The 18,694-nt window shown below is 45.8% G+C and overlaps 13 non-coding genes and 2 pseudogenes across 13 annotated transcripts; all 15 read left to right on the top strand.

Moving 5' to 3' along the window:
* The first annotated feature begins 412 nt into the window (after window positions 1-412).
* LOC141238182 (U2 spliceosomal RNA) lies at window positions 413-603 on the top strand. The gene has a single exon (XR_012303676.1). It is a non-coding gene; the product is annotated as a U2 spliceosomal RNA (small nuclear RNA).
* A 1,119-nt stretch (window positions 604-1,722) lies between these two features.
* Window positions 1,723-1,814, top strand: LOC141237988 (U2 spliceosomal RNA; annotated as a pseudogene).
* A 789-nt stretch (window positions 1,815-2,603) lies between these two features.
* Window positions 2,604-2,782, top strand: LOC141237961 (U2 spliceosomal RNA; annotated as a pseudogene).
* A 1,119-nt stretch (window positions 2,783-3,901) lies between these two features.
* On the top strand, window positions 3,902-4,092 carry LOC141238476 (U2 spliceosomal RNA). The gene has a single exon (XR_012303959.1). It is a non-coding gene; the product is annotated as a U2 spliceosomal RNA (small nuclear RNA).
* A 1,119-nt stretch (window positions 4,093-5,211) lies between these two features.
* On the top strand, window positions 5,212-5,402 carry LOC141238475 (U2 spliceosomal RNA). Its single transcript, XR_012303958.1, has one exon. It is a non-coding gene; the product is annotated as a U2 spliceosomal RNA (small nuclear RNA).
* A 1,121-nt stretch (window positions 5,403-6,523) lies between these two features.
* LOC141238181 (U2 spliceosomal RNA) lies at window positions 6,524-6,714 on the top strand. Its single transcript, XR_012303675.1, has one exon. It is a non-coding gene; the product is annotated as a U2 spliceosomal RNA (small nuclear RNA).
* Window positions 6,715-7,840: 1,126 nt separating this feature from the next.
* LOC141238180 (U2 spliceosomal RNA) lies at window positions 7,841-8,031 on the top strand. Its single transcript, XR_012303674.1, has one exon. It is a non-coding gene; the product is annotated as a U2 spliceosomal RNA (small nuclear RNA).
* Window positions 8,032-9,150: 1,119 nt separating this feature from the next.
* LOC141238474 (U2 spliceosomal RNA) lies at window positions 9,151-9,341 on the top strand. The gene has a single exon (XR_012303957.1). It is a non-coding gene; the product is annotated as a U2 spliceosomal RNA (small nuclear RNA).
* A 1,119-nt stretch (window positions 9,342-10,460) lies between these two features.
* On the top strand, window positions 10,461-10,651 carry LOC141238473 (U2 spliceosomal RNA). The gene has a single exon (XR_012303956.1). It is a non-coding gene; the product is annotated as a U2 spliceosomal RNA (small nuclear RNA).
* A 1,121-nt stretch (window positions 10,652-11,772) lies between these two features.
* On the top strand, window positions 11,773-11,963 carry LOC141238179 (U2 spliceosomal RNA). The gene has a single exon (XR_012303673.1). It is a non-coding gene; the product is annotated as a U2 spliceosomal RNA (small nuclear RNA).
* A 1,123-nt stretch (window positions 11,964-13,086) lies between these two features.
* On the top strand, window positions 13,087-13,277 carry LOC141238177 (U2 spliceosomal RNA). The gene has a single exon (XR_012303671.1). It is a non-coding gene; the product is annotated as a U2 spliceosomal RNA (small nuclear RNA).
* A 1,118-nt stretch (window positions 13,278-14,395) lies between these two features.
* Window positions 14,396-14,586, top strand: LOC141238176 (U2 spliceosomal RNA). The gene has a single exon (XR_012303670.1). It is a non-coding gene; the product is annotated as a U2 spliceosomal RNA (small nuclear RNA).
* Window positions 14,587-15,704: 1,118 nt separating this feature from the next.
* On the top strand, window positions 15,705-15,895 carry LOC141238175 (U2 spliceosomal RNA). The gene has a single exon (XR_012303669.1). It is a non-coding gene; the product is annotated as a U2 spliceosomal RNA (small nuclear RNA).
* A 1,120-nt stretch (window positions 15,896-17,015) lies between these two features.
* On the top strand, window positions 17,016-17,206 carry LOC141238174 (U2 spliceosomal RNA). Its single transcript, XR_012303668.1, has one exon. It is a non-coding gene; the product is annotated as a U2 spliceosomal RNA (small nuclear RNA).
* Window positions 17,207-18,327: 1,121 nt separating this feature from the next.
* LOC141238173 (U2 spliceosomal RNA) lies at window positions 18,328-18,518 on the top strand. Its single transcript, XR_012303667.1, has one exon. It is a non-coding gene; the product is annotated as a U2 spliceosomal RNA (small nuclear RNA).
* The last annotated feature ends 176 nt before the right edge of the window (window positions 18,519-18,694 follow it).

Genomic DNA, 18,694 nt, shown 5'->3' with positions numbered 1-18,694 from the left:
ATAATAGGCTCTGAGCCTTTATATACCTGCGCACAGCAGCAGCCACCTTCAGTCTGCTGCTGGACAGCCAGCAGCAGCAGCAGCAGCAGGAGAGGTAATTAATCAGCAACCCTCCTGCTAAGGGTAGACAGCTGCTCGTTCCACCCCCCCCCGCCTTAATTGGTTCTCCTCCCTTCCAACGGTGTTGAGGCGGGTGGGAACAGCCGGGGGTTGAGGGTACTGTGCTAAAAGAGGTGGAGTTATGCAGATCTAAAACGCGTGGATTGCAGCAGCAGCAAGCCGAAAAGTGCAGGCATGTGAGGGATCTAGAGGTTGACAGCATGTCTTCTTAACGGGAGTCCAGGTGGCCATCTCCACAAATGGACTTTTCAGAATCCTTGGGTGGCACCGTAGTCGGAAACCAATTCTGGTTATCGCTTCTCGGCCTTTTGGCTAAGATCAAGTGTAGTATCTGTTCTTATCAGTTTAATATCTGATACGTCCCCTATCTGGGGACCATATATTAAATGGATTTTTAGAACAGGGAGATGGAAAAAGAGCTTGCTCTGTCCACTCCACGCATTGACCTGGTATTGCAGTATCTCCAGGACCGGTGCACCCCTTCTTTAATGCAGTTTCTAAAATCAGAAAGAATTGAATTCAATGCTTTTTGTTCATTTGGCTTGTTTGTCGGATTTTGGGATGGACTCTTTGGCTTTGCTTTTCTTCTCCTCATTGGATTTTTCATGTTAAAAGTTGCAGAAGCCAGATGACAAGCTCATTTTGGTTCAACTTCAGCAACTGTGCATTGCATTGCCATGTAATGTAATGCAATGCTATCTATCTAGCTCTCCCTCTATACTTCTTTTTGGATAAACAGACATATTAGGCAAGCATTTTGGAGCTTTCACCTAAATAACTACAGGTGGTGAGATAAGCTGCACAATATAATTGACCTTTCAGTATATTGTTGCACACACACCATCTATTTAGCAAATGCCCTTGTTATCAACAGCAGCCTTTTAAACTCACCTGAGCTAACAGGTATGTGAGCTGGTTACTCTGCTGCGCTTAAAATTTCTTTTTTGGTTTGCTACAATGCCTTTTCTGAAACGTTGTCTCCCTCTGCTGGAACACTGACTTCTTTCATTTAATGCCTGCAGACTATAAAAGAGAAACCAACCCAAAAAGTTTGGTTGATTAGTCTGTGGCATTCTTTTAAACTGTTGCTTATGGCGGTCTCTGTGAGCTTCTCAGTGACATTCAGCCATCCAGGTATCCCGCCTGCAGTAGACGGAATGTGGCAATGGAACGCTGGCTGCGCGTGTCATAATAGGCTCTGAGCCTTTATATACCTGCGCACCGCAGCAGCCACCTTCAGTCTGCTGCTGGACAGCCAGCAGCAGCAGCAGCAGCAGGAGAGGTAATTAATCAGCAACCCTCCTGCTAAGGGTAGACAGCTTCTCGTTCCACCCCCCCCCCCGCCTTAATTGGTTCTCCTCCCTTCCAACGGTGTTGAGGCGGGTGGGAACAGCCGGGGGTTGAGGGTACTGTGCTAAAAGAGGTGGAGTTATGCAGATCTAAAACGCGTGGATTGCAGCAGCAGCAAGCCGAAAAGTGCAGGCATGTGAGGGATCTAGAGGTTGACAGCATGTCTTCTTAACGGGAGTCCAGGTGGCCATCTCCACAAATGGACTTTTCAGAATCCTTGGGTGGCACCGTAGTCGGAAACCAATTCTGGTTATCGCTTCTCGGCCTTTTGGCTAAGATCAAGTGTAGTATCTTTCGAAAAGGCGGTTTTGGATGTTGGCCGCCCTAGTAGATTGATACATTATGCACACTGGGGTTTAGGCGCTTGTTAGTACGCCAGGTGGCTAATATAGTCATCTGGTGGAAAGCATGGCCCCCCAGGATCGACGCCATTGGGCCGGGGAAGATCGAAAGCCCGAAGTGTGAAGTGCCCCAGGAGTGGTGACCCTGGGGTGCCTTAACTCACTGGGATTGGGAACCCCACTTGAGTTTATGGCACATTTGCACAAGCACTTCAAATTTTCTTTCTTCGCACACACCCTTATTCCGGGCCTTCTGGCCTTAGGATGGGGAATTTTTCAATTCCCGGTCGAAGGTCCGGGCAGTATTATACTGTGAAACCTTCACTATTTATTTAATTTCTTTGTCACTGTGTGTCCACTTATTCACGTGTGTCACGTCCTACTAAGATTTTGTCGGGATGCGGTTCCCTTACGGGTTCCTCTCTTGGCAGGTCTAGGGGGGGAGTGTGTGGCCATCAGGTTCCGCTCCCCCCTGAACCCCCCTGGCTCTCCTCTTTCGGGAGGAGAGCGTTGTTGGCTCCCCTCTTCCGGGAGGGGAGCACAGTCTTTGGCTCCCAGTGCCTTGCTCGGGTGAGAACTCGGGCAGGTGCTGGGGGTAAGATTGGGTCGCCTCTGGCTTCGGCTGGAGGTGGCTTTTTGGACCTGTTCCTCGCTGTGGCCTTTTGGCTCGGAGGGACGGGGAATGGTTTGGGGGACCCTTCTCCTTTTGGAGAGGGTTTCAAGAAGACCAGCATCCTAGTGCACTTTTTTTGTGGCACTTGTCACTTTTTTAAGCGCACTCGGGTTTTGTACACGAATTCGGGCTTTCGATAAAAAAATCTGTTCTTATCAGTTTAATATCTGATACGTCCCCTATCTGGGGACCATATATTAAATGGATTTTTAGAACAGGGAGATGGAAAAAGAGCTTGCTCTGTCCACTCCACGCATTGACCTGGTATTGCAGTATCTCCAGGACCGGTGCACCCCTTCTTTAATGCAGTTTCTAAAATCAGAAAGAATTGAATTCAATGCTTTTTGTTCATTTGGCTTGTTTGTCGGATTTTGGGATGGACTCTTTGGCTTTGCTTTTCTTCTCCTCATTGGATTTTTCATGTTAAAAGTTGCAGAAGCCAGATGACAAGCTCATTTTGGTTCAACTTCAGCAACTGTGCATTGCATTGCCATGTAATGTAATGCAATGCTATCTATCTAGCTCTCCCTCTATACTTCCTTTTGGATAAACAGACATATTAGGCAAGCATTTTGGAGCTTTCACCTAAATAACTACAGGTGGTGAGATAAGCTGCACAATATAATTGACCTTTCAGTATATTGTTGCACACACACCATCTATTTAGCAAATGCCCTTGTTATCAACAGCAGCCTTTTAAACTCACCTGAGCTAACAGGTATGTGAGCTGGTTACTCTGCTGCGCTTAAAATTTCTTTTTTGGTTTGCTACAATGCCTTTTCTGAAACGTTGTCTCCCTCTGCTGGAACACTGACTTCTTTCATTTAATGCCTGCAGACTATAAAAGAGAAACCAACCCAAAAAGTTTGGTTGATTAGTCTGTGGCATTCTTTTAAACTGTTGCTTATGGCGGTCTCTGTGAGCTTCTCAGTGACATTCAGCCATCCAGGTATCCCGCCTGCAGTAGACGGAATGTGGCAATGGAACGCTGGCTGCGCGTGTCATAATAGGCTCTGAGCCTTTATATACCTGCGCACAGCAGCAGCCACCTTCAGTCTGCTGCTGGACAGCCAGCAGCAGCAGCAGCAGCAGGAGAGGTAATTAATCAGCAACCCTCCTGCTAAGGGTAGACAGCTGCTCGTTCCACCCCCCCCCCCGCCTTAATTGGTTCTCCTCCCTTCCAACGGTGTTGAGGCGGGTGGGAACAGCCGGGGGTTGAGGGTACTGTGCTAAAAGAGGTGGAGTTATGCAGATCTAAAACGCGTGGATTGCAGCAGCAGCAAGCCGAAAAGTGCAGGCATGTGAGGGATCTAGAGGTTGACAGCATGTCTTCTTAACGGGAGTCCAGGTGGCCATCTCCACAAATGGACTTTTCAGAATCCTTGGGTGGCACCGTAGTCGGAAACCAATTCTGGTTATCGCTTCTCGGCCTTTTGGCTAAGATCAAGTGTAGTATCTGTTCTTATCAATTTAATATCTGATACGTCCCCTATCTGGGGACCATATATTAAATGGATTTTTAGAACAGGGAGATGGAAAAAGAGCTTGCTCTGTCCACTCCACGCATTGACCTGGTATTGCAGTATCTCCAGGACCGGTGCACCCCTTCTTTAATGCAGTTTCTAAAATCAGAAAGAATTGAATTCAATGCTTTTTGTTCATTTGGCTTGTTTGTCGGATTTTGGGATGGACTCTTTGGCTTTGCTTTTCTTCTCCTCATTGGATTTTTCATGTTAAAAGTTGCAGAAGCCAGATGACAAGCTCATTTTGGTTCAACTTCAGCAACTGTGCATTGCATTGCCATGTAATGTAATGCAATGCTATCTATCTAGCTCTCCCTCTATACTTCCTTTTGGATAAACAGACATATTAGGCAAGCATTTTGGAGCTTTCACCTAAATAACTACAGGTGGTGAGATAAGCTGCACAATATAATTGACCTTTCAGTATATTGTTGCACACACACCATCTATTTAGCAAATGCCCTTGTTATCAACAGCAGCCTTTTAAACTCACCTGAGCTAACAGGTATGTGAGCTGGTTACTCTGCTGCGCTTAAAATTTCTTTTTTGGTTTGCTACAATGCCTTTTCTGAAACGTTGTCTCCCTCTGCTGGAACACTGACTTCTTTCATTTAATGCCTGCAGACTATAAAAGAGAAACCAACCCAAAAAGTTTGGTTGATTAGTCTGTGGCATTCTTTTAAACTGTTGCTTATGGCGGTCTCTGTGAGCTTCTCAGTGACATTCAGCCATCCAGGTATCCCGCCTGCAGTAGACGGAATGTGGCAATGGAACGCTGGCTGCGCGTGTCATAATAGGCTCTGAGCCTTTATATACCTGCGCACAGCAGCAGCCACCTTCAGTCTGCTGCTGGACAGCCAGCAGCAGCAGCAGCAGCAGGAGAGGTAATTAATCAGCAACCCTCCTGCTAAGGGTAGACAGCTGCTCGTTCCACCCCCCCCCCCGCCTTAATTGGTTCTCCTCCCTTCCAACGGTGTTGAGGCGGGTGGGAACAGCCGGGGGTTGAGGGTACTGTGCTAAAAGAGGTGGAGTTATGCAGATCTAAAACGCGTGGATTGCAGCAGCAGCAAGCCGAAAAGTGCAGGCATGTGAGGGATCTAGAGGTTGACAGCATGTCTTCTTAACGGGAGTCCAGGTGGCCATCTCCACAAATGGACTTTTCAGAATCCTTGGGTGGCACCGTAGTCGGAAACCAATTCTGGTTATCGCTTCTCGGCCTTTTGGCTAAGATCAAGTGTAGTATCTGTTCTTATCAATTTAATATCTGATACGTCCCCTATCTGGGGACCATATATTAAATGGATTTTTAGAACAGGGAGATGGAAAAAGAGCTTGCTCTGTCCACTCCACGCATTGACCTGGTATTGCAGTATCTCCAGGACCGGTGCACCCCTTCTTTAATGCAGTTTCTAAAATCAGAAAGAATTGAATTCAATGCTTTTTGTTCATTTGGCTTGTTTGTCGGATTTTGGGATGGACTCTTTGGCTTTGCTTTTCTTCTCCTCATTGGATTTTTCATGTTAAAAGTTGCAGAAGCCAGATGACAAGCTCATTTTGGTTCAACTTCAGCAACTGTGCATTGCATTGCCATGTAATGTAATGCAATGCTATCTATCTAGCTCTCCCTCTATACTTCTTTTTGGATAAACAGACATATTAGGCAAGCATTTTGGAGCTTTCACCTAAATAACTACAGGTGGTGAGATAAGCTGCACAATATAATTGACCTTTCAGTATATTGTTGCACACACACCATCTATTTAGCAAATGCCCTTGTTATCAACAGCAGCCTTTTAAACTCACCTGAGCTAACAGGTATGTGAGCTGGTTACTCTGCTGCGCTTAAAATTTCTTTTCTGGTTTGCTACAATGCCTTTTCTGAAACGTTGTCTCCCTCTGCTGGAACACTGACTTCTTTCATTTAATGCCTGCAGACTATAAAAGAGAAACCAACCCAAAAAGTTTGGTTGATTAGTCTGTGGCATTCTTTTAAACTGTTGCTTATGGCGGTCTCTGTGAGCTTCTCAGTGACATTCAGCCATCCAGGTATCCCGCCTGCAGTAGACGGAATGTGGCAATGGAACGCTGGCTGCGCGTGTCATAATAGGCTCTGAGCCTTTATATACCTGCGCACAGCAGCAGCCACCTTCAGTCTGCTGCTGGACAGCCAGCAGCAGCAGCAGCAGCAGGAGAGGTAATTAATCAGCAACCCTCCTGCTAAGGGTAGACAGCTGCTCGTTCCACCCCCCCCCCCCCGCCTTAATTGGTTCTTCTCCCTTCCAACGGTGTTGAGGCGGGTGGGAACAGCCGGGGGTTGAGGGTACTGTGCTAAAAGAGGTGGAGTTATGCAGATCTAAAACGCGTGGATTGCAGCAGCAGCAAGCCGAAAAGTGCAGGCATGTGAGGGATCTAGAGGTTGACAGCATGTCTTCTTAACGGGAGTCCAGGTGGCCATCTCCACAAATGGACTTTTCAGAATCCTTGGGTGGCACCGTAGTCGGAAACCAATTCTGGTTATCGCTTCTCGGCCTTTTGGCTAAGATCAAGTGTAGTATCTGTTCTTATCAGTTTAATATCTGATACGTCCCCTATCTGGGGACCATATATTAAATGGATTTTTAGAACAGGGAGATGGAAAAAGAGCTTGCTCTGTCCACTCCACGCATTGACCTGGTATTGCAGTATCTCCAGGACCGGTGCACCCCTTCTTTAATGCAGTTTCTAAAATCAGAAAGAATTGAATTCAATGCTTTTTGTTCATTTGGCTTGTTTGTCGGATTTTGGGATGGACTCTTTGGCTTTGCTTTTCTTCTCCTCATTGGATTTTTCATGTTAAAAGTTGCAGAAGCCAGATGACAAGCTCATTTTGGTTCAACTTCAGCAACTGTGCATTGCATTGCCATGTAATGTAATGCAATGCTATCTATCTAGCTCTCCCTCTATACTTCCTTTTGGATAAACAGACATATTAGGCAAGCATTTTGGAGCTTTCACCTAAATAACTACAGGTGGTGAGATAAGCTGCACAATATAATTGACCTTTCAGTATATTGTTGCACACACACCATCTATTTAGCAAATGCCCTTGTTATCAACAGCAGCCTTTTAAACTCACCTGAGCTAACAGGTATGTGAGCTGGTTACTCTGCTGCGCTTAAAATTTCTTTTTTGGTTTGCTACAATGCCTTTTCTGAAACGTTGTCTCCCTCTGCTGGAACACTGACTTCTTTCATTTAATGCCTGCAGACTATAAAAGAGAAACCAACCCAAAAAGTTTGGTTGATTAGTCTGTGGCATTCTTTTAAACTGTTGCTTATGGCGGTCTCTGTGAGCTTCTCAGTGACATTCAGCCATCCAGGTATCCCGCCTGCAGTAGACGGAATGTGGCAATGGAACGCTGGCTGCGCGTGTCATAATAGGCTCTGAGCCTTTATATACCTGCGCACAGCAGCAGCCACCTTCAGTCTGCTGCTGGACAGCCAGCAGCAGCAGCAGCAGCAGCAGGAGAGGTAATTAATCAGCAACCCTCCTGCTAAGGGTAGACAGCTGCTCGTTCCACCCCCCCCCCCCCCCGCCTTAATTGGTTCTCCTCCCTTCCAACGGTGTTGAGGCGGGTGGGAACAGCCGGGGGTTGAGGGTACTGTGCTAAAAGAGGTGGAGTTATGCAGATCTAAAACGCGTGGATTGCAGCAGCAGCAAGCCGAAAAGTGCAGGCATGTGAGGGATCTAGAGGTTGACAGCATGTCTTCTTAACGGGAGTCCAGGTGGCCATCTCCACAAATGGACTTTTCAGAATCCTTGGGTGGCACCGTAGTCGGAAACCAATTCTGGTTATCGCTTCTCGGCCTTTTGGCTAAGATCAAGTGTAGTATCTGTTCTTATCAGTTTAATATCTGATACGTCCCCTATCTGGGGACCATATATTAAATGGATTTTTAGAACAGGGAGATGGAAAAAGAGCTTGCTCTGTCCACTCCACGCATTGACCTGGTATTGCAGTATCTCCAGGACCGGTGCACCCCTTCTTTAATGCAGTTTCTAAAATCAGAAAGAATTGAATTCAATGCTTTTTGTTCATTTGGCTTGTTTGTCGGATTTTGGGATGGACTCTTTGGCTTTGCTTTTCTTCTCCTCATTGGATTTTTCATGTTAAAAGTTGCAGAAGCCAGATGACAAGCTCATTTTGGTTCAACTTCAGCAACTGTGCATTGCATTGCCATGTAATGTAATGCAATGCTATCTATCTAGCTCTCCCTCTATTCTTCCTTTTGGATAAACAGACATATTAGGCAAGCATTTTGGAGCTTTCACCTAAATAACTACAGGTGGTGAGATAAGCTGCACAATATAATTGACCTTTCAGTATATTGTTGCACACACACCATCTATTTAGCAAATGCCCTTGTTATCAACAGCAGCCTTTTAAACTCACCTGAGCTAACAGGTATGTGAGCTGGTTACTCTGCTGCGCTTAAAATTTCTTTTTTGGTTTGCTACAATGCCTTTTCTGAAACGTTGTCTCCCTCTGCTGGAACACTGACTTCTTTCATTTAATGCCTGCAGACTATAAAAGAGAAACCAACCCAAAAAGTTTGGTTGATTAGTCTGTGGCATTCTTTTAAACTGTTGCTTATGGCGGTCTCTGTGAGCTTCTCAGTGACATTCAGCCATCCAGGTATCCCGCCTGCAGTAGACGGAATGTGGCAATGGAACGCTGGCTGCGCGTGTCATAATAGGCTCTGAGCCTTTATATACCTGCGCACAGCAGCAGCCACCTTCAGTCTGCTGCTGGACAGCCAGCAGCAGCAGCAGCAGCAGGAGAGGTAATTAATCAGCAACCCTCCTGCTAAGGGTAGACAGCTGCTCGTTCCACCCCCCCCCCCGCCTTAATTGGTTCTCCTCCCTTCCAACGGTGTTGAGGCGGGTGGGAACAGCCGGGGGTTGAGGGTACTGTGCTAAAAGAGGTGGAGTTATGCAGATCTAAAACGCGTGGATTGCAGCAGCAGCAAGCCGAAAAGTGCAGGCATGTGAGGGATCTAGAGGTTGACAGCATGTCTTCTTAACGGGAGTCCAGGTGGCCATCTCCACAAATGGACTTTTCAGAATCCTTGGGTGGCACCGTAGTCGGAAACCAATTCTGGTTATCGCTTCTCGGCCTTTTGGCTAAGATCAAGTGTAGTATCTGTTCTTATCAATTTAATATCTGATACGTCCCCTATCTGGGGACCATATATTAAATGGATTTTTAGAACAGGGAGATGGAAAAAGAGCTTGCTCTGTCCACTCCACGCATTGACCTGGTATTGCAGTATCTCCAGGACCGGTGCACCCCTTCTTTAATGCAGTTTCTAAAATCAGAAAGAATTGAATTCAATGCTTTTTGTTCATTTGGCTTGTTTGTCGGATTTTGGGATGGACTCTTTGGCTTTGCTTTTCTTCTCCTCATTGGATTTTTCATGTTAAAAGTTGCAGAAGCCAGATGACAAGCTCATTTTGGTTCAACTTCAGCAACTGTGCATTGCATTGCCATGTAATGTAATGCAATGCTATCTATCTAGCTCTCCCTCTATACTTCCTTTTGGATAAACAGACATATTAGGCAAGCATTTTGGAGCTTTCACCTAAATAACTACAGGTGGTGAGATAAGCTGCACAATATAATTGACCTTTCAGTATATTGTTGCACACACACCATCTATTTAGCAAATGCCCTTGTTATCAACAGCAGCCTTTTAAACTCACCTGAGCTAACAGGTATGTGAGCTGGTTACTCTGCTGCGCTTAAAATTTCTTTTTTGGTTTGCTACAATGCCTTTTCTGAAACGTTGTCTCCCTCTGCTGGAACACTGACTTCTTTCATTTAATGCCTGCAGACTATAAAAGAGAAACCAACCCAAAAAGTTTGGTTGATTAGTCTGTGGCATTCTTTTAAACTGTTGCTTATGGCGGTCTCTGTGAGCTTCTCAGTGACATTCAGCCATCCAGGTATCCCGCCTGCAGTAGACGGAATGTGGCAATGGAACGCTGGCTGCGCGTGTCATAATAGGCTCTGAGCCTTTATATACCTGCGCACAGCAGCAGCCACCTTCAGTCTGCTGCTGGACAGCCAGCAGCAGCAGCAGCAGCAGGAGAGGTAATTAATCAGCAACCCTCCTGCTAAGGGTAGACAGCTGCTCGTTCCACCCCCCCCCCCGCCTTAATTGGTTCTCCTCCCTTCCAACGGTGTTGAGGCGGGTGGGAACAGCCGGGGGTTGAGGGTACTGTGCTAAAAGAGGTGGAGTTATGCAGATCTAAAACGCGTGGATTGCAGCAGCAGCAAGCCGAAAAGTGCAGGCATGTGAGGGATCTAGAGGTTGACAGCATGTCTTCTTAACGGGAGTCCAGGTGGCCATCTCCACAAATGGACTTTTCAGAATCCTTGGGTGGCACCGTAGTCGGAAACCAATTCTGGTTATCGCTTCTCGGCCTTTTGGCTAAGATCAAGTGTAGTATCTGTTCTTATCAATTTAATATCTGATACGTCCCCTATCTGGGGACCATATATTAAATGGATTTTTAGAACAGGGAGATGGAAAAAGAGCTTGCTCTGTCCACTCCACGCATTGACCTGGTATTGCAGTATCTCCAGGACCGGTGCACCCCTTCTTTAATGCAGTTTCTAAAATCAGAAAGAATTGAATTCAATGCTTTTTGTTCATTTGGCTTGTTTGTCGGATTTTGGGATGGACTCTTTGGCTTTGCTTTTCTTCTCCTCATTGGATTTTTCATGTTAAAAGTTGCAGAAGCCAGATGACAAGCTCATTTTGGTTCAACTTCAGCAACTGTGCATTGCATTGCCATGTAATGTAATGCAATGCTATCTATCTAGCTCTCCCTCTATACTTCTTTTTGGATAAACAGACATATTAGGCAAGCATTTTGGAGCTTTCACCTAAATAACTACAGGTGGTGAGATAAGCTGCACAATATAATTGACCTTTCAGTATATTGTTGCACACACACCATCTATTTAGCAAATGCCCTTGTTATCAACAGCAGCCTTTTAAACTCACCTGAGCTAACAGGTATGTGAGCTGGTTACTCTGCTGCGCTTAAAATTTCTTTTCTGGTTTGCTACAATGCCTTTTCTGAAACGTTGTCTCCCTCTGCTGGAACACTGACTTCTTTCATTTAATGCCTGCAGACTATAAAAGAGAAACCAACCCAAAAAGTTTGGTTGATTAGTCTGTGGCATTCTTTTAAACTGTTGCTTATGGCGGTCTCTGTGAGCTTCTCAGTGACATTCAGCCATCCAGGTATCCCGCCTGCAGTAGACGGAATGTGGCAATGGAACGCTGGCTGCGCGTGTCATAATAGGCTCTGAGCCTTTATATACCTGCGCACAGCAGCAGCCACCTTCAGTCTGCTGCTGGACAGCCAGCAGCAGCAGCAGCAGCAGGAGAGGTAATTAATCAGCAACCCTCCTGCTAAGGGTAGACAGCTGCTCGTTCCACCCCCCCCCCCCCGCCTTAATTGGTTCTTCTCCCTTCCAACGGTGTTGAGGCGGGTGGGAACAGCCGGGGGTTGAGGGTACTGTGCTAAAAGAGGTGGAGTTATGCAGATCTAAAACGCGTGGATTGCAGCAGCAGCAAGCCGAAAAGTGCAGGCATGTGAGGGATCTAGAGGTTGACAGCATGTCTTCTTAACGGGAGTCCAGGTGGCCATCTCCACAAATGGACTTTTCAGAATCCTTGGGTGGCACCGTAGTCGGAAACCAATTCTGGTTATCGCTTCTCGGCCTTTTGGCTAAGATCAAGTGTAGTATCTGTTCTTATCAGTTTAATATCTGATACGTCCCCTATCTGGGGACCATATATTAAATGGATTTTTAGAACAGGGAGATGGAAAAAGAGCTTGCTCTGTCCACTCCACGCATTGACCTGGTATTGCAGTATCTCCAGGACCGGTGCACCCCTTCTTTAATGCAGTTTCTAAAATCAGAAAGAATTGAATTCAATGCTTTTTGTTCATTTGGCTTGTTTGTCGGATTTTGGGATGGACTCTTTGGCTTTGCTTTTCTTCTCCTCATTGGATTTTTCATGTTAAAAGTTGCAGAAGCCAGATGACAAGCTCATTTTGGTTCAACTTCAGCAACTGTGCATTGCATTGCCATGTAATGTAATGCAATGCTATCTATCTAGCTCTCCCTCTATACTTCCTTTTGGATAAACAGACATATTAGGCAAGCATTTTGGAGCTTTCACCTAAATAACTACAGGTGGTGAGATAAGCTGCACAATATAATTGACCTTTCAGTATATTGTTGCACACACACCATCTATTTAGCAAATGCCCTTGTTATCAACAGCAGCCTTTTAAACTCACCTGAGCTAACAGGTATGTGAGCTGGTTACTCTGCTGCGCTTAAAATTTCTTTTTTGGTTTGCTACAATGCCTTTTCTGAAACGTTGTCTCCCTCTGCTGGAACACTGACTTCTTTCATTTAATGCCTGCAGACTATAAAAGAGAAACCAACCCAAAAAGTTTGGTTGATTAGTCTGTGGCATTCTTTTAAACTGTTGCTTATGGCGGTCTCTGTGAGCTTCTCAGTGACATTCAGCCATCCAGGTATCCCGCCTGCAGTAGACGGAATGTGGCAATGGAACGCTGGCTGCGCGTGTCATAATAGGCTCTGAGCCTTTATATACCTGCGCACAGCAGCAGCCACCTTCAGTCTGCTGCTGGACAGCCAGCAGCAGCAGCAGCAGCAGGAGAGGTAATTAATCAGCAACCCTCCTGCTAAGGGTAGACAGCTGCTCGTTCCACCCCCCCCCCCCCCCGCCTTAATTGGTTCTCCTCCCTTCCAACGGTGTTGAGGCGGGTGGGAACAGCCGGGGGTTGAGGGTACTGTGCTAAAAGAGGTGGAGTTATGCAGATCTAAAACGCGTGGATTGCAGCAGCAGCAAGCCGAAAAGTGCAGGCATGTGAGGGATCTAGAGGTTGACAGCATGTCTTCTTAACGGGAGTCCAGGTGGCCATCTCCACAAATGGACTTTTCAGAATCCTTGGGTGGCACCGTAGTCGGAAACCAATTCTGGTTATCGCTTCTCGGCCTTTTGGCTAAGATCAAGTGTAGTATCTGTTCTTATCAGTTTAATATCTGATACGTCCCCTATCTGGGGACCATATATTAAATGGATTTTTAGAACAGGGAGATGGAAAAAGAGCTTGCTCTGTCCACTCCACGCATTGACCTGGTATTGCAGTATCTCCAGGACCGGTGCACCCCTTCTTTAATGCAGTTTCTAAAATCAGAAAGAATTGAATTCAATGCTTTTTGTTCATTTGGCTTGTTTGTCGGATTTTGGGATGGACTCTTTGGCTTTGCTTTTCTTCTCCTCATTGGATTTTTCATGTTAAAAGTTGCAGAAGCCAGATGACAAGCTCATTTTGGTTCAACTTCAGCAACTGTGCATTGCATTGCCATGTAATGTAATGCAATGCTATCTATCTAGCTCTCCCTCTATTCTTCCTTTTGGATAAACAGACATATTAGGCAAGCATTTTGGAGCTTTCACCTAAATAACTACAGGTGGTGAGATAAGCTGCACAATATAATTGACCTTTCAGTATATTGTTGCACACACACCATCTATTTAGCAAATGCCCTTGTTATCAACAGCAGCCTTTTAAACTCACCTGAGCTAACAGGTATGTGAGCTGGTTACTCTGCTGCGCTTAAAATTTCTTTTTTGGTTTGCTACAATGCCTTTTATGAAACGTTGTCTCCCTCTGCTGGAACACTGACTTCTTTCATTTAATGCCTGCAGACTATAAAAGAGAAACCAACCCAAAAAGTTTGGTTGATTAGTCTGTGGCATTCTTTTAAACTGTTGCTTATGGCGGTCTCTGTGAGCTTCTCAGTGACATTCAGCCATCCAGGTATCCCGCCTGCAGTAGACGGAATGTGGCAATGGAACGCTGGCTGCGCGTGTCATAATAGGCTCTGAGCCTTTATATACCTGCGCACAGCTGCAGCCACCTTCAGTCTGCTGCTGGACAGCCAGCAGCAGCAGCAGCAGCAGGAGAGGTAATTAATCAGCAACCCTCCTGCTAAGGGTAGACAGCTGCTCGTTCCACCCCCCCCCCGCCTTAATTGGTTCTCCTCCCTTCCAACGGTGTTGAGGCGGGTGGGAACAGCCGGGGGTTGAGGGTACTGTGCTAAAAGAGGTGGAGTTATGCAGATCTAAAACGCGTGGATTGCAGCAGCAGCAAGCCGAAAAGTGCAGGCATGTGAGGGATCTAGAGGTTGACAGCATGTCTTCTTAACGGGAGTCCAGGTGGCCATCTCCACAAATGGACTTTTCAGAATCCTTGGGTGGCACCGTAGTCGGAAACCAATTCTGGTTATCGCTTCTCGGCCTTTTGGCTAAGATCAAGTGTAGTATCTGTTCTTATCAGTTTAATATCTGATACGTCCCCTATCTGGGGACCATATATTAAATGGATTTTTAGAACAGGGAGATGGAAAAAGAGCTTGCTCTGTCCACTCCACGCATTGACCTGGTATTGCAGTATCTCCAGGACCGGTGCACCCCTTCTTTAATGCAGTTTCTAAAATCAGAAAGAATTGAATTCAATGCTTTTTGTTCATTTGGCTTGTTTGTCGGATTTTGGGATGGACTCTTTGGCTTTGCTTTTCTTCTCCTCATTGGATTTTTCATGTTAAAAGTTGCAGAAGCCAGATGACAAGCTCATTTTGGTTCAACTTCAGCAACTGTGCATTGCATTGCCATGTAATGTAATGCAATGCTATCTATCTAGCTCTCCCTCTATACTTCCTTTTGGATAAACAGACATATTAGGCAAGCATTTTGGAGCTTTCACCTAAATAACTACAGGTGGTGAGATAAGCTGCACAATATAATTGACCTTTCAGTATATTGTTGCACACACACCATCTATTTAGCAAATGCCCTTGTTATCAACAGCAGCCTTTTAAACTCACCTGAGCTAACAGGTATGTGAGCTGGTTACTCTGCTGCGCTTAAAATTTCTTTTTTGGTTTGCTACAATGCCTTTTCTGAAACGTTGTCTCCCTCTGCTGGAACACTGACTTTTTTCATTTAATGCCTGCAGACTATAAAAGAGAAACCAACCCAAAAAGTTTGGTTGATTAGTCTGTGGCATTCTTTTAAACTGTTGCTTATGGCGGTCTCTGTGAGCTTCTCAGTGACATTCAGCCATCCAGGTATCCCGCCTGCAGTAGACGGAATGTGGCAATGGAACGCTGGCTGCGCGTGTCATAATAGGCTCTGAGCCTTTATATACCTGCGCACAGCAGCAGCCACCTTCAGTCTGCTGCTGGACAGCCAGCAGCAGCAGCAGCAGCAGGAGAGGTAATTAATCAGCAACCCTCCTGCTAAGGGTAGACAGCTGCTCGTTCCACCCCCCCCCCGCCTTAATTGGTTCTCCTCCCTTCCAACGGTGTTGAGGCGGGTGGGAACAGCCGGGGGTTGAGGGTACTGTGCTAAAAGAGGTGGAGTTATGCAGATCTAAAACGCGTGGATTGCAGCAGCAGCAAGCCGAAAAGTGCAGGCATGTGAGGGATCTAGAGGTTGACAGCATGTCTTCTTAACGGGAGTCCAGGTGGCCATCTCCACAAATGGACTTTTCAGAATCCTTGGGTGGCACCGTAGTCGGAAACCAATTCTGGTTATCGCTTCTCGGCCTTTTGGCTAAGATCAAGTGTAGTATCTGTTCTTATCAGTTTAATATCTGATACGTCCCCTATCTGGGGACCATATATTAAATGGATTTTTAGAACAGGGAGATGGAAAAAGAGCTTGCTCTGTCCACTCCACGCATTGACCTGGTATTGCAGTATCTCCAGGACCGGTGCACCCCTTCTTTAATGCAGTTTCTAAAATCAGAAAGAATTGAATTCAATGCTTTTTGTTCATTTGGCTTGTTTGTCGGATTTTGGGATGGACTCTTTGGCTTTGCTTTTCTTCTCCTCATTGGATTTTTCATGTTAAAAGTTGCAGAAGCCAGATGACAAGCTCATTTTGGTTCAACTTCAGCAACTGTGCATTGCATTGCCATGTAATGTAATGCAATGCTATCTATCTAGCTCTCCCTCTATACTTCCTTTTGGATAAACAGACATATTAGGCAAGCATTTTGGAGCTTTCACCTAAATAACTACAGGTGGTGAGATAAGCTGCACAATATAATTGACCTTTCAGTATATTGTTGCACACACACCATCTATTTAGCAAATGCCCTTGTTATCAACAGCAGCCTTTTAAACTCACCTGAGCTAACAGGTATGTGAGCTGGTTACTCTGCTGCGCTTAAAATTTCTTTTTTGGTTTGCTACAATGCCTTTTCTGAAACGTTGTCTCCCTCTGCTGGAACACTGACTTCTTTCATTTAATGCCTGCAGACTATAAAAGAGGAACCAACCCAAAAAGTTTGGTTGATTAGTCTGTGGCATTCTTTTAAACTGTTGCTTATGGCGGTCTCTGTGAGCTTCTCAGTGACATTCAGCCATCCAGGTATCCCGCCTGCAGTAGACGGAATGTGGCAATGGAACGCTGGCTGCGCGTGTCATAATAGGCTCTGAGCCTTTATATACCTGCGCACAGCAGCAGCCACCTTCAGTCTGCTGCTGGACAGCCAGCAGCAGCAGCAGCAGCAGGAGAGGTAATTAATCAGCAACCCTCCTGCTAAGGGTAGACAGCTGCTCGTTCCACCCCCCCCCCCCGCCTTAATTGGTTCTCCTCCCTTCCAACGGTGTTGAGGCGGGTGGGAACAGCCAGGGGTTGAGGGTACTGTGCTAAAAGAGGTGGAGTTATGCAGATCTAAAACGCGTGGATTGCAGCAGCAGCAAGCCGAAAAGTGCAGGCATGTGAGGGATCTAGAGGTTGACAGCATGTCTTCTTAACGGGAGTCCAGGTGGCCATCTCCACAAATGGACTTTTCAGAATCCTTGGGTGGCACCGTAGTCGGAAACCAATTCTGGTTATCGCTTCTCGGCCTTTTGGCTAAGATCAAGTGTAGTATCTGTTCTTATCAGTTTAATATCTGATACGTCCCCTATCTGGGGACCATATATTAAATGGATTTTTAGAACAGGGAGATGGAAAAAGAGCTTGCTCTGTCCACTCCACGCATTGACCTGGTATTGCAGTATCTCCAGGACCGGTGCACCCCTTCTTTAATGCAGTTTCTAAAATCAGAAAGAATTGAATTCAATGCTTTTTGTTCATTTGGCTTGTTTGTCGGATTTTGGGATGGACTCTTTGGCTTTGCTTTTCTTCTCCTCATTGGATTTTTCATGTTAAAAGTTGCAGAAGCCAGATGACAAGCTCATTTTGGTTCAACTTCAGCAACTGTGCATTGCATTGCCATGTAATGTAATGCAATGCTATCTATCTAGCTCTCCCTCTATACTTACTTTTGGATAAACAGACATATTAGGCAAGCATTTTGGAGCTTTCACCTAAATAACTACAGGTGGTGAGATAAGCTGCACAATATAATTGACCTTTCAGTATATTGTTGCACACACACCATCTATTTAGCAAATGCCCTTGTTATCAACAGCAGCCTTTTAAACTCACCTGAGCTAACAGGTATGTGAGCTGGTTACTCTGCTGCGCTTAAAATTTCTTTTTTGGTTTGCTACAATGCCTTTTCTGAAACGTTGTCTCCCTCTGCTGGAACACTGACTTCTTTCATTTAATGCCTGCAGACTATAAAAGAGAAACCAACCCAAAAAGTTTGGTTGATTAGTCTGTGGCATTCTTTTAAACTGTTGCTTATGGCGGTCTCTGTGAGCTTCTCAGTGACATTCAGCCATCCAGGTATCCCGCCTGCAGTAGACGGAATGTGGCAATGGAACGCTGGCTGCGCGTGTCATAATAGGCTCTGAGCCTTTATATACCTGCGCACAGCAGCAGCCACCTTCAGTCTGCTGCTGGACAGCCAGCAGCAGCAGCAGCAGCAGGAGAGGTAATTAATCAGCAACCCTCCTGCTAAGGGTAGACAGCTGCTCGTTCCACCCCCCCCCCCCCGCCTTAATTGGTTCTCCTCCCTTCCAACGGTGTTGAGGCGGGTGGGAACAGCCGGGGGTTGAGGGTACTGTGCTAAAAGAGGTGGAGTTATGCAGATCTAAAACGCGTGGATTGCAGCAGCAGCAAGCCGAAAAGTGCAGGCATGTGAGGGATCTAGAGGTTGACAGCATGTCTTCTTAACGGGAGTACAGGTGGCCATCTCCACAAATGGACTTTTCAGAATCCTTGGGTGGCACCGTAGTCGGAAACCAATTCTGGTTATCGCTTCTCGGCCTTTTGGCTAAGATCAAGTGTAGTATCTGTTCTTATCAGTTTAATATCTGATACGTCCCCTATCTGGGGACCATATATTAAATGGATTTTTAGAACAGGGAGATGGAAAAAGAGCTTGCTCTGTCCACTCCACGCATTGACCTGGTATTGCAGTATCTCCAGGACCGGTGCACCCCTTCTTTAATGCAGTTTCTAAAATCAGAAAGAATTGAATTCAATGCTTTTTGTTCATTTGGCTTGTTTGTCGGATTTTGGGATGGACTCTTTGGCTTTGCTTTTCTTCTCCTCATTGGATTTTTCATGTTAAAAGTTGCAGAAGCCAGATGACAAGCTCATTTTGGTTCAACTTCAGCA

The sequence above is a fragment of the Phyllobates terribilis genome, unplaced genomic scaffold (genome assembly GCF_046119375.1).
Source record: "Phyllobates terribilis strain yellow unplaced genomic scaffold, ASM4611937v1 Scaffold_737__1_contigs__length_740118, whole genome shotgun sequence".
NCBI lineage: Eukaryota > Metazoa > Chordata > Amphibia > Anura > Dendrobatidae > Phyllobates > Phyllobates terribilis.
Note: the sequence above shows the minus strand (reverse complement) of the source record. Positions and strands in the feature narration are given on the sequence as shown.